This window comes from Amblyraja radiata, chromosome 11, assembly GCF_010909765.2.
Source record: "Amblyraja radiata isolate CabotCenter1 chromosome 11, sAmbRad1.1.pri, whole genome shotgun sequence".
In the NCBI taxonomy this organism is placed as follows: Eukaryota; Metazoa; Chordata; class Chondrichthyes; order Rajiformes; family Rajidae; genus Amblyraja; species Amblyraja radiata.
Genome location: NC_045966.1, coordinates 46,411,635 through 46,426,248, shown reverse-complemented (window position 1 = coordinate 46,426,248; position 14,614 = coordinate 46,411,635).

Here is a 14,614-nt window from a genome sequence, read left to right as displayed (position 1 = left end):
GGTGCCTGAGTCTGATGAGTGTAGGAATTATTCTGCGTTCATCATGAATGGTTTTGTTTCTCTAGAGGATGGGGGTGATAGAGTTCCAGTATCCATCTTGCGTGATACTGGTGCTACTCAGTCCTTTATATTGGATGGTGTACTGCCGTTTTCTGGGGAATCATCGGTTGGGTCAAGTGTCCCAGTGGTAGGATTCGGGATGGATGACATGGTAGTGCCTTTGCATACCGTGCGTCTCGAGTCCGAGTTGGTTTCAGGCCGGGTAACTGTTGGGTTACGGCCGTGTTTTCCCGTTGGGGGAGTTTCTGTGATTTTGGGGAATGACTTGGCAGGAGGTAGAGTTTTAGTCACTCCTGAGGTGACGGCTGTTCCGATGGTGCAGAGTCCTGATAGATTGGCTATGCAGCATCCAAAGGTCTTCGCAGCTTGTGCTGTCACGAGGGCTATGGCTAAGAGCCAGGCGAAGTTTGAGGATGTGGTGGACCTGAGTGAGAGCATTTTTGGGGATCAGGATGATAGATCCTGTGTTGTGAAGGGTGTTTCTCCATCTCAAGATGGGATAGTGTCTGGAAATGTGCCGGTGTCACTGTCACGTGACCGGCTGGTTGAGGAGCAAAAGAGTGATCCAGGTTTATCTGATCTGTGCGACTGTGCAGTGCCTGAGGGGGATATGGATTCCACAGCAAAGGGGTATTTTCTAAGGGATGGCTTACTGATGCGAAAGTGGTCTCCCTTGGATATATCTGGGCATGATGATTGGAGCGTGGTTGATCAGATTGTGATGCCTCGTCGGTATAGGGACGAGATACTCTGTTTGGCTCATGATGGTCCTCTGGGTGGACATTTGGGGGTCAATAAGACGTATGACCGCATCTTACGGAATTTTTTTTGGCCAGGGTTGAAAAAGGACGTGAAACAGCACTGCAGGTGTTGTCACATTTGCCAGGTGGCAGGAAAGCCGAACCAATCGATTGTTCCTGCGCCTTTATATCCAATCCCTGTGGTCGGTGAGCCGTTTGAGCGGATTCTAGTTGATTGTGTGGGCCCTCTACCTCGGACAAGGATGGGCAACAAGTTTTTATTAACAATTATGTGTGCGACTACCCGCTTTCCGGAGGTGGCCCCTTTGCGTAGAATTACTGCCCCTGCAATTGTTAAGTCTCTCACTAAGTTTTTTTCGTTGTTCGGTTTGCCCAAGGTTGTGCAAAGTGACCAAGGTACCAACTTCATGTCGAAGGTTTTTGGTCAGGTAATGAAGTTGTTGGATATTAAGCATTGTTACTCCAGTGCGTATCATCCTGAGAGCCAGGGAGCTCTCGAGAGGTTTCACCAGACTTTGAAATCTATGTGGAGGACTTACTGCCTGGAGTTTGAAAAAGAATGGGATGAGGGGGTTCATCTAGTTATGTTTGCGGTGCGTGAGGTCGTGCAGGAGTCTTTAGGGTTCAGTCCTGCTGACCTGGGGTTCGCGCATACTGTACGTGGTCCGTTGAGGGTCCTGAAGGAGAAATGGTTGCAGGAGGATACAAAACGAAGTATTTTAGACCACGTCTGTACTTTTCGCTCTAGACTGAGGAGGGCATGCGAACTGGCGATGGGTAATCTTGCCTCTGCTCAGTCTAGAATGAAGGACTGGTTCGACAGGAAGGAGCCTGTGGAGGTTGATGGGTCGGAGCTAAGTCCTTCTAAGCATGTTTTGGCTGCAGTGGTGCTGCCCCCTGACACGGGTGGTGATGTGGGGGAGGCACGGTTGTCTGTGGCAGTAACGCAGGGAAAGCTGAGTAACTCTGAGGCTTTGGAGACGCTTCCCTTGCGGTTGTCTCATTTGACCGGCATATCCATGGCAAGGATGATGTATTGGCTGATGCATTGTCGCGCCAGTGATGTCTGTGTTACTGAATAGTTGCTGAAATTTGGTGGTGTTTTTTTTGTTCATTTTCAGAAACTTATTCAGTATCTTTGGGTGGGGGTGTTAGGCGCTTCCCCCCCCCCTGGTGAATGCTATGTACTTACTTCTCTGTTTCTATCCCAAGTACAGGCCTCGTGGCTGTGAGTCTGGAATCGAGGGGTTAAAGGCTCCTGTACTCGATTGGCCCAGCTGCGTCAGGTGACGGGTGACTCATCTGAAGTATAAAGACCAGAGCTTCCCAGAATTCATCTCTTCGTCGTAGACTCTGACTTATGAGCAGACTGTTGGTGGGGGCCGAGGCAGCCGGACCACATGGCATAGAACTTTGTGTATTTTCACCATTCCTTGTTAACATATATTGTGTTGGGACGGATAAGGGCTGACCTTAGAGTTTTCCTGTATTTTGGTTTCAGGGTTGTATCTCTTTGGGCAGGTTTTGGAATCTCCGGTTCGACGGCCCATGGTGTGGCTGGCTGGAGCATTGTTAAATTGTTTGTCGGTTTATCCATATCCCTGACTGGGTTGTTTATATCAGGTTTGAGTTTTGTGTTCCAATGAATTATTAAAACTGTTTTTTGAACCTGAACCTGGTTTTTGACTTGTGTTACGTGGCTCTGAAGTACCTGCATTCGGGAGTCGTAACAAGAACTAATAAGGACAGCATATGCACAATAAATTGTAGGAATCCAGGGAATACTGAAGGACAGAGGGACCTTGATGTATGTCTATGGATCTCTGAAGGTAGCAGTGCAGTGCAAAGTAGTTAAGAGGCATTTGAGATACTTTCCTTCATTAATGAGAACATTTAATATAAGGCCAGGGTGGTTATGGTACAGCAATATAAATAATTAGTGAGTGGACACGAGGAACTGCAGATGCTGGTTTACAAAAAAAAACTTACACTTTCACCTTCCTTTCCACGTATGGGCTTACCTCTGGCTTCACAATTCACACCCTTCTTTCCTTATCCCACACCTTTTGTCATTCCATCTCTTGTCTTCCTACAATCATCTGCCTATCAAATCCCCCCTCACCTGTATCCACCTATCATTCACCAAGCTTTGGCCTCATCTCTTCCAGCTTTATGTGAGGCACATACTATAGCAGCATTTAAAAGACACTTGGACAGGTACATGGATGGGAAGGCTTTAGAGGAATATGGACCAAATACAGGCAAATGGGACTAGCTTAAAAGTGGAGTGATGATATTGGAGATCCAAACACCAAAATATTAATTAGTTTAGTTCAGCTTAGTTTTGTTCAGACATACAGCGTAGAAACAGGCCCTTCTGCCCATTGTGACTGCACCGATGAGCAATCATCCATACGCCAGTTCTACGATTTCCCGCTTTTGCTGCCGAACCACTAACTACAGAAGCCAATTAACCTATAAACCTTTGGAATGTGTGAGGAAACCGGAGCACCCAGAGAGAATCCACACGTTCATAGGGAGAACATATAAACACCTTACAAATTGCACCCATAGTCAGTTTCTATAAGAAATTTTAATTAAAAATTTCTCCTCATCTTCTTCCTAAAAGAACATCCTTTAATTCTGAGGATATGACCGTCTTCTTCTTGTGAATGAAACATAAACAAAAGGAATAGTTAGATCTCAAGCTGGATATTGAGCAGCCAAGTTGTTGTCTCTGCATCAACGTCTGCCAGGCTCTCAGCTCCATTTAGTGGGTGGTAGAGCGCATACCCAGAGATGACATGGTTGCTCTGCTCCGCATTCACAGGCTGGGCTCTGGCAGAGTCCCCATCTCCGCATGCTGACATTGAAATGCCCAACTCCAGTACGAAGTCTGTTGAGCTTCACCCATGCTCCCCTGGGGAGATCAGACCCTGGACAGCTTTTATCTGGTGAAGAGATGTAACTGTATAATGGAGATGAGGATATGACCTCTAGTCCTAGACTCTCCCACTAGTGGAAACATCCTCTCCACATCTACTCTATCCAAACTTTTTACTACTCTGTATGTTTCAATGAGATCCCCCATCATTCTTCTAAAATCCAGCGAGTACATGCCCAGTGCCGAGAAACGCTCATCATAGGTTAACCTACTAATTCCTGGAATGGGCCATGTGTCAGTGACTAATGTTGGGTAATGGTGATTATAGCATCGCAAGATTTAGCTTTGCAATAGAGAAGAGCAAGATACAGTTTGAAGCAGTGCCTTTAAAATGGGAAATGTTAACATGAAAGGATCGGAGGGATAAAATAAAAGTAAAGATTGAAAAGGGTATTCCAATGGAACAATGCAAAGACATTTAAAGACATTTTTTTTTAGGTTTGGACTAGATATTTCCACAAAAGGAATGAGTCAATTAACCAAAGCTCCCAGGATGACCAGGGAGACAGTGAATATCATGAAACAAAACAAGACTTTTTGTTAAATGTCTGTGGAGTCATTCAAGCAAAAAACTGGCAAAATACAATAAGGAGAGATGGGAAGAGGCTAATAAAGGGTGCCAAGGGTTATGAGGAGAAGGCAGGAGAATGGGGTTAAGAGGGAAAGATAGATCAACTATGTTTGAATGGTGGAGTAGACTCAGTGGGCTGATGGGCCTAATTCTGCTCCTGTGAATTATGAAAGAGAGAACATGACAATAGACCAGTTGTTAACATAATTGCTGGGTGTATGGAACAAGCTGCCTTATGAGGTAGTTGAGGCAGGGACTATCACAAAGCTTAAGAAGCAATTAGACAGGTACATGGATAGGACAGGTTTAGAGGGATATTGGCCAAATGCAGACGTGGGACTAGTGTAGATGGGACATGTTGGTTGGTATTGGCAAGTTGGGCCAAAGGGCCTGTTTCCACACTTTATGACTCTATGATCATTGTTGGCAGATCAATTTCCCTCTTGGGATAAATACATTTATATCGTATTGCATTGCATTGCATCGTAACGCACCGCATCATATCGTATCGTATTGTTTCTTTTTCTGTAGCTGCTGCTTGTATCGCTGAGTTTTTTCTGCATTTTTTGCTTCTGTTTCATGCACCAAGTGCTGGATGGACAACACATACACCAAGCCCAACCCCAGCTATTGATTAGCCAAAACTCACGAGCATCCCCACTGAATGAATGCTGCAGACTGATGCAAAGAGCAGGAGTAACTCAACGGGGTCAGGCAGCACCTCTGGAGAAAATGGATAGATGACGTTTCGGGTCAGGACCCTTCTTCAGACTGAAGAAATTCATTTAATCTCCTCACAAGAAACATCAAGACGAGTGGTTAGTATGAATCAGCTGATGACCCCGAAAAGCATTTATGTCTAGGTTTGTCAGAAACTCGACAAGGTCCTCATTGTAAATGTACTATCACTGCAGAAGATTGTCCTCTAAAGGTGATGTAAATGATTATTCTGTGTCATTTGGGAAAACCCATGGCATCACGAGGAGAATGTACAAATTACAATACACACAGCACCCAAAGTTAGGATCGAACCCGGGTCTCTGATCTTGATCTTGTAAGGCAGCAACTCTACCGCTGAGCCATCATGCCACCTCAAGGTTCTAGCGGTGACTGTACTAGCGGTGGCTGCACTTTCAGCTGCCAAAGCCCAAGGCTGGAAAAGCCATGTCTTGATCTGTTCATAATACTACCTTCTCCTTCCTTTCTAAAAATGCTCCTTGAATCATATCATTTTGACCTGGCTATCAACTGTCTTTTCTGATCCCCCTCCATGTCACTCAGTGTCAACTTCATTGTTTGAAAATGTTACCCTGAAGTGACATTGGAACAGTTTCTTGCATTATGGCTGTCATGTGTGAAGTTGATGTTATTGTTGGTGTTGCAAAGAACACAGAAATATATGTGATTTATTGAGACATTGAAGTGTGTTTTGTCTGTCAGTTGTATCTCAGTTAATCAGTACTTTAACTTCATTTCCAACCTTTGACCCATATCCCATCTTGCGGTCACATAGATAGTTGACCGATCATTATCTTGAGAGGCCGAATTGACCCAAGAATCAAATCTATTTTGAAGGGACGGTTGATAGACATTTTCTATTCCTATGTGAGGAAGTTTTTCCCTATTTTACTCTCAAAGGCCAAACTCTAGTTTCATACTATCTCATTCCAAATCCCCCCCCCCACCCTCCCCCTTCTTTATCTTAGAACATAGCACAGAGAACAGTCCAGCACAGGAATAGGCCCTTCGGCGCACAATGTTTGTGCCGAACTTGATGCCAAGTTAAACTGATCTTACCTGCCTGCATGTGATCCATATCCCTGTCGTATCTGCCTCCATCACCAATCTTCCCTTCAATGATTCAATGAAACTTTATTGTTGCATGTACCTAGGTACATTGAAATTCTTTAGTTTTGCCTACAATGCATAAAGTACGCAAAGAGTCGGCACGTCTCTGGCGTCGACAAAGTTACAAAAGTATTGATTAGAGTCCCGATGATCCAGGTCTAACCTTGTCCTAGGTGCTCCCCCTCCCCCCTCCTCCCCCTCTTTCTCCACTGGGTCCCTCCTTGTTCTTGGCAGCCCCTCTGCCTGCCACCACCCCCCCCCCCCCCCATCTCCACTTTCTTGGCAACCCCCCCTCCATTTGTCCCTCTTTGATCTCAATGCCACCACTGCCCCCCAACCTCCCCCCCCCCCCCCACCGGTTCCCTCTTTGTTCTCAGCACCCTCACCACACCCCTCTTTGTTCCCTTGAGGATTATTTTATCATTTTGAGCACCCCAGTTGGAGCAGCCTTCAATCCTTTATAATTTCAAAGTAATTATAGCCAGTTTAAAACAATAGCAGAAGACACACTATTTCCGCTTGAAGATTAATGGGTGTCGATATGAGATCTTTACCAAAGAATGCAGGTTGGATACATCTCTTTGTGCAGTGAATGATCAGAAGATTGAGTACATAATTAGAGGGAATGTTGTAAACAAAATTCATGCTTGCATTTTGAAGTGAGTGATTGAATTTCCATAGTTACCTATGACAGAGGAGGAAGACATTTTAGACCATCAAATCTATGTCGGCTCACAATGCAGTTCTGTTGCTCCCCCCTATCCCTAATCCCCTATCCCTCTCCCCCCCCCACCCAAATTTTCCCTATTCTTGGATTAATTTCCCTGGTACCCAGAGAGACCTGATAGAAGTATATATAGGAGAGACAGTCAGAATCTTTTTTCCAGGATGGAATAAAATCAAATAGTTGAGGTCATAGCTTTTAGGTGAGAGGGGCAAAGTTTAAAGGAAATTTGGGGGCAGTTTTGTTTTACGCAGAGGGTGGTGAGTGCTGGAACGCGCTGCTGGGTGTTGTGGTTGAGGCACATACGATAATGGCACTTAAGACACTTTTGGATAGGCATATGGATCTACAGGCATTAGGAGGATTGGATTAAATGCAATCAGATAAGAGTTGGTCTTGGCATTATGTTCGGCCCAGATAGATGCGGACTGGGAGCCGGGGCTGGCGAGTGTTTGCCGGGCTGGCGAAGGGCCTGCTCCTGTGCTGTACTATACTATGTTTTGTGTTCTTTTCTCCTCACATTGAAGAGTCAAGAATGCCTTCTACACCAGGTCATCGAAATTCATGATGCCCACCATGACGAACACCAAATCCATCCTTCCCCACCCACCTCCCCTCCTCCCCGGCGGCAGTAGCGAGCAGGCAGGCAGTTAGGCGGGTGGGAAGGGCGGGCCGAGCCGAGCCGAGCGGCAACAGCGGGCGGGGGAGGCAGGCCGGGGACAGGCTGTGTGGCAGCATCGGGTGGTCGGACAGGACGGAGATGGACCGAGCGGCGGCTGAGCCGGAGTGGGCAGAGGGAGGGATGGTCAGGTTGCAAGGTGGTGATCACTTTGCGCAAAGTTTGAGGAACTCGCAGACATGCACACACACACACACACACACACACACACACACACACACACACACACACACGCACACACACACACACACACACACACACACGCACACACAGACGCACACACAGACACACACACAGACACACACACACACACACACACACACACACACACACACACACACACACACACACACACACACACACGCACACACACGCACACACACGCACACACACACACACGCACACACACGCACACACACACACACGCACACACACGCACACAGACACACACACAGACACACACACAGACACACACACACACACACACACACACGCACACACACACACACACACACACGCACACACACACACACACACACACGCACACACACACGCACACACACACACACACACACACACAGACACACACACACACACACACACACACACACACACACACACACACACACACACACACACACACACACACACACACACACAATGCCAACTGGTCCAATCGTCAAGTCAACGGGATCTAAACCACAGCTAACAATAAATGACCTGTGGAGGAAGGGACTGCAGATGCTGCTTTTTATGGAGGGAGGGAGGGAGGGAGGGAGGGAGGGAGGGAGGGAGGGAGGAGGAGAAAGATCCTGGGGAGGTGAGGAGGGAGAGAAATGGGTAGGGAGGCAGAGGGTGAAAGTGGGGGAGGTGAGGAGAGTGGTAGAAGAGAGGCAATAGAGGGAGAGGAGGGGGGGGGGAGGTAAGGAGTGGGGAATAGAGGGAGAGGAGGGCAGTGGGGGAGGTCAGGAGGGATAGTGGGGGGTAGGGGGGATTAGGGAGGGGAATGGAGATGGAGGGAGGGAGGGCATGACTGAGGGTAGGGGAAAGGAGAGGGAGGGAGAGGTGAGGGAGAGATTGGGGAGGGAGTGCTGTGGGATGAGGGGAATTGAGCCGTGCCTGCGCAGTTGAGGGCGATGCGTGAGTGGTGCAATATTGCGTTGGGGGGGACTGGTTGCATTGGGGGAATGGGTGAGTGGTGGAATATTGCATTGGGGAATGGGTGCGTTAGGGGACTAGGCCTCCTGTGTGACAGGGACCCAATGGGTCCCACTTAGTCTAGTAATAAACTAAATTTAATTTTGTTTAATTTTAGCTTCATTTGGTTTATTGTCATTAACACAGAGGTACAGTGAAAATCTTTTTTTGTTGCGTACTATCTGGTTTGTTTTATGTGGGGGGTGGGTGAAGGGGTCAGGGGAAACTTTTTTCAATCTCTTACCTTACCGGTGATGCGATTGTTTTCTGAATCGTATCTCCGGGTGAATTGTATCTCCGGTTGCTCTGCAGCATAACATGATGGAGCTGGCGGCCTTGCTCAGGACTGACTTTGAACCCCAACGCGGGTCATGGACTTACCATCGGAGCCGATCCTTTGCCTGGGATCGACGCTCCAACCACGGCCTGCGGATTTCACCATCAATGAGCTCGCAATCTCGGGTAGAGACTGATGAGGGGAAGCTCCAAACGATGCAGGTTTCGACCAGCACCCTACCCAGGATCAGATCTTCTGGCGCGGTGAGCTGAGATTCCCCCCCGATGTTGGAGCTTGATTGTCCCGACGCGAGGGCCCAAACGGCGCTGGCTACAGGAGCCAAGATCGCCTCGTTAATGAAGGCTCGAGGCCCCTGACTGTGGGAGAACAAAGAAGGGAAGAGATTTATCTTTTTTTTCGCCTTGCATCACAATGAGGTATGTGGAGGAGTCAATGTGGTTGATGTTTATGTTAAAATGTATTTTGTGTGTTCTGTTGCTTTTTATTGGTATGATTGTATGGCAAATGAAATGTCTTGTATGTTGCAAAACATACTTGGCTAGTAAAGTATGATTGTGATGATTATGATGATTACAATTATCAATTATGCTAAGCAACCGGACCCATGACAGTATTTGTTGCAGCCTTATACAAAGTCCTTTGTAGTTTGTTGCTGAGGTGGGGTTGTGGTTAGGGTTGAGCAGGGCAGTCAAGAGCCTAACACTAATGGACAAGCTGTTCTTGAAGCTGAAGCTTTAAGTTCTCCGGATCCTGTGACTTCTTCCTGAAAGTAGCAGCAAGATGATAGTATGTATCTTTGACGCAACGAGCTGCCTTCTTGAGGCAGTGCTTCTAGATCATTTTGGTGGTGGGGAAGTCAATACCTGTGATGGACTGGGCAATTCCACCACTTTCTGTCATCTCCTTTGTTCTTGAGCACTTAACTTACCAGGCCATGATGCAACTAGTCAATATGCGCTCCACTCTATATTTGTAAACGTTCAATATAATATTTGGCAATACACCAAATCTCCCCAAACTTCTCAACAAATAGAGATTTTGATTATGCTTTCTTTGTGATTGCACCAATGGGCTGGGCCCAGAATAGGTCATCAGAGATGTGCACATCCAGAAGCCATTGTCTCTCTCCACCACTGTCCTACCATTGAAGGCAGGTGCATATCTGTCTTCCCTTGACTTCCCTTCCTGAAGTCAACTATCAGCATTGGCATCAATTGCCTCCACATTCAGCCTCTCAATGACACAATGCAGTCAATTTATAGAAGTCAATTAACCTACCAACCCACACACCTTTGGGATGTGTGAGGAGACCAGAGCACCCAAGGGAAACTGACACTGTCACAGGAAGAATCTACAAACTCCACCTGACTACTGGAGTCATGAGATAGGAGCTCCACTACCTCCGACACTCTGCTGCACTGATCACTTCTTCTGTACTTTAAAATGTTGTGATTCTTGGTCCAAGTCAATATTTTGAACTAAATATCAGCCTGGTTATTTTGATCACAATAACAGTGTGTAGTATTATCATGTAATGTGCTCACTTGCATTGAAATTGGAAAGCCAAGGCTTTCAGACTGAGCTACTCTAGTGTTCCGCAGGCTAACAGACACAACAGATATAGAATTGAAATCAATGTAGGAGCATGAGGCCATGTTACTTACTAACCAGTTCCAGACTGAACACCACAGCAAAGTTGTGTTCATATATAAACAATGTCACAATGAATGCAGAACAACCTCTCTGGCACTGAAACTTTACCAACTTACATGAACCATGAGCCCTCATGTGACCACTGATGACATGTGCATATTAACACCTCTCTTAGAAATATTAAATAGATTTTTTTCAGTAATGGTCTCTTTTTCTTATTTCACTCGCTTTAGCTAGAATGATTTGGGGTTTAAAGGTGGAAAGGGGAAGGGGAGAGGAGAGAGAGAGAGAGAGAGAGAGAGAGAGAGAGAGAGAGAGAGAGAGAGAGAGGAGGAGAGAGAGAGAGGAGAGAGAGAGGAGGAGAGAGAGAGAGGAGGAGAGAGAGAGGGAGAAAGAGAGAGAGAGAGAGAGAGAGAGAGAGAGAGAGAGAGAGATAGAGGGATATCTCATAGCTCTATATCTAGGAGATCTCTCTATTGATATTCTCTTTTCCCCTCTATCCCTTTGTCTCTCTCCATCTCCCCCTCTCGTTCTTTCCTCTTTTTCCCTCCCTCTCTCCCCTTTGTCTCTCCCCCTCTCTCTGGCTCTCTTTCTTCCCCTCCCTCGCTTCCTCCCGTCCCCTCCTCTCTCACATAAACACATCTTCAGATGCTGGAACCTTGAAGTAAAGATACAAAATATGTGAAAGTTAGTGATAAGCACAGCATTTACGGAGGGTGAGTAGTTAAGGTATAGGCCATCAAGTTCTCATCAAAACAAAGATAATATTACATCTGAAAGAACTTCAAACTTATTTTTTGCTTCACAGTAATTACAGGATATGTAATCCATTAGCTGCAAAACTGAGTAGCCTTGTTGGTGGAGTGTTAACCAAAGGGGTCAAGAGGACATGATCCACATTCCAACAAGGCTTCTGTCTCCGAGGCTTTAACTACAATGAGTCAGGTCAGTTAGATACTGCAGCTTCACCTTCCCAGTGCAGTGGTTCACACATGGCCAAAGTATCAAGCTAGGTTGTCAACATCAGCAGGTCCTGATGGAAGGTCATCGACCTGAAACCCTGCTCTTCTCTCCGCGGTTGATGATGTCAGCCCGATGTGCTCAGATGCCTGTGAAAGTTCCACGGGGCAGCTGTAAGTGCAGTAAATGCTACTCTCATTCCTTCACAGCTGACTGCAAACGCCCGACCATTAAATTCTATAAAAATGGAAATATTAGCATTTCACGCGTTAACTATGACATGCATTATTTAGATATTCAATTTAGACCTCATATGAACAAAGATGATCTGTTTGCATATTAACACATCTCTTATTAATATTTAATTGATATTGCAGAGATGGCATCTTTCCTTACCCAACTCTAGGGACATTCTGAGGTAATTAAAATGAATATTTTTCCATGATTAAATTAGTTCTGCTCTAGTCCCCACTGGTCTTTGGAATGGCTTTCTAAACCAATGAAATGTCATTGCAAACTATTCAGCAGAAATTGTGAACTCTTGTATATATTGTGAGCTGCTGCCTCACAATGCCAGGGACCCGGGTTCAATCCTGACTGTGGGTGCTGCCTCACAATGCCAGGGACCCGGGTTCAATCCTGACTGTGCGTGCTGCCTGTGCGGAGTTTGTGCGTTCTCCCTGTGACCGCCGGAGGTTTCTCCGGGTGCTTCGGATCCTGCCATGTTCCAAAAATATGCTGGTTTATAGGTTAATTGGCTTCTGTAAATTGTCCCTCGTATGTGAGATGCAAAATTGGGATAACATGGAACTAGTGCACAAATGATTGACGGTAGGCATTAACTCAGTGGGTCGAAGGGCCTGTTTCCATGCTGTATCTCTAAACTAAACATTCATAACAGATACTTGGAGATATTTGGATGACTCTGCTTCCTAACAGTGGATGGTTCTGTGTTGTTTGCCTGACTGGAGTGAGTTTTTTCCTTTGTATAGACTTTACAGCTGCATTGTGCATTCATAAACATCTAATAACAGGTCATTTGATCCATTAGTTGTAAAGTTAATGGTTGGAATGTTGCCCTTGGTTGATTTAAAAAAAAAGCATGCACTGATTTCTAACAGAATCAGACCCTCTCATTCTTTTGAGGATAGCAAAAACGGATGTGGTTAATCAGATTATACAAACTAGTTTGTAGGATAGTGTTAATGTGCGGCGATCGCTGGTCGGTGCGGACTTGGTGGACCAAAGGGCCTGTTTCCACGCTGTATCTCTAGGGGCAGTAGGGTGGTGCAGTGGTAAAGCTGCTGCCTTAGAGCGCCAGAGAGCCGGGTTCGATCCTGACTGTGGGTGCTGTCTTTAAGGAGTTTGTCTGTTCTCTCCATGACCGCGTGAGTTTTCTCCGGGAGCTTCGATCTTCTCCCACTTTCCAAAGATGGACAAGTTTGTAGGTTAATTGGCTTTGGTAAGAATTGTAAAAATGACCCTAGTGTGTAGGATAGTGCTAGCATACGGGGATCGCTGGTCAGTGTGGGCCGAAGGGCTGCTTTCGAGCTCTATCTTTAAACAAAATGTAAAGGAGACCAATGGAGAGCTTTGCACCTAAAATCGTCATCCATTCCTTCTCTCCAGAGAAGCTGCCTGTCCCACTGAGTTACTCCAGCTTTTTGTGTCTATCTTTGGTATCAACACCAATAGATTATGTAGCGTAGTCACAGCTCAATGCATGGGAAATCTTAACAAGGCCACTTGCGATTCCCATGCCCAAACCTAGGATATTTCTTTGAATATGAACAAGCAGTATTGAGCCTTCAAATGCACCATAACACTTCAGGATGAAAGCAAGGCAATACAAATACTGAGTATTTGTCTGAGTCTGAAGAAGGGTTTTGGCCCGAAACGTTGCCTATTTCCTTCGCTCCATAGATGCTGCTGCACCCGCTGAGCTTCTCCAGCATTTTTGTGTACACCTCTGAGTATTTGTCAGTCTGATGCTGAATCTTCCTTAGGTGATTCACAAAACGCTTTGAAGATAATGTGAGATATTAAGTGGAGAGAAATCGAATGGACGAGTGAGTCAATAACTCAAAAGATCATAGATTTCAAGTGAATAGACAAAGATCTTAGGAGGAAGTAAGAAATCTTTTCTCACTTTAGGAATTGTTGAAATTTTAATCATCCCGCTAAGAATCAGTGGAATCTAATTGTAAATGGGAATCGTGATCAATTTTGACTCTCTGTTAAGAAAAAACCCTCAGTTGCTGGAAAATGAAGTAAAATAGAAAAACCCTGGGACTACTCAACAAGCCAAACAGCCTCCACAAAGAGAAACTGATATCAGGTGGATAATCTTTTATTAGGAAAGTTACAAAGGGAACAATGGAATGGTCAATGTGAAGATGAAGACTAAGAGTTGTTGAATGCCACAAATAATTATGGTGCTGGTTGCAGGGCTTAAAGGGGCAGCTAATTTTTTTCTGGAGGAGATATAAATTAGTTTAGTTTAGTTTATTGTTATGTGTACTGAGGTACAGTGAAAAGCTTTTGTTGCATACTAACCAGTCAGCAGAAAGTCAATACATGATTACAATCGAGCCATTCACAGTGTACAGATACATGATAAAGGGAATAAAGTGGATAATGTTTAGTGTAAGATAACATCTAGTAAAGTCCAATCAAAGATAGTCTGACACTTTCTAATGAGGTAGATAGTAGCTCAGGGCTGCTCTTTAGTTGTTGGTTGGATGGTTCAGTTTCCTGATGGTTCAGCTGGGAAGAAACTGTCGCTGAATGTAGACCAAATAAAGGAAGATGAATGAAAACTGAGGAAAAACAAATATACCCTTGCTGGAACTGTAAGATTTAGACCTCAGTAGTCCTTTGATATCTGAATTGAAACTGAATATTAGAAATGTCGAGCAG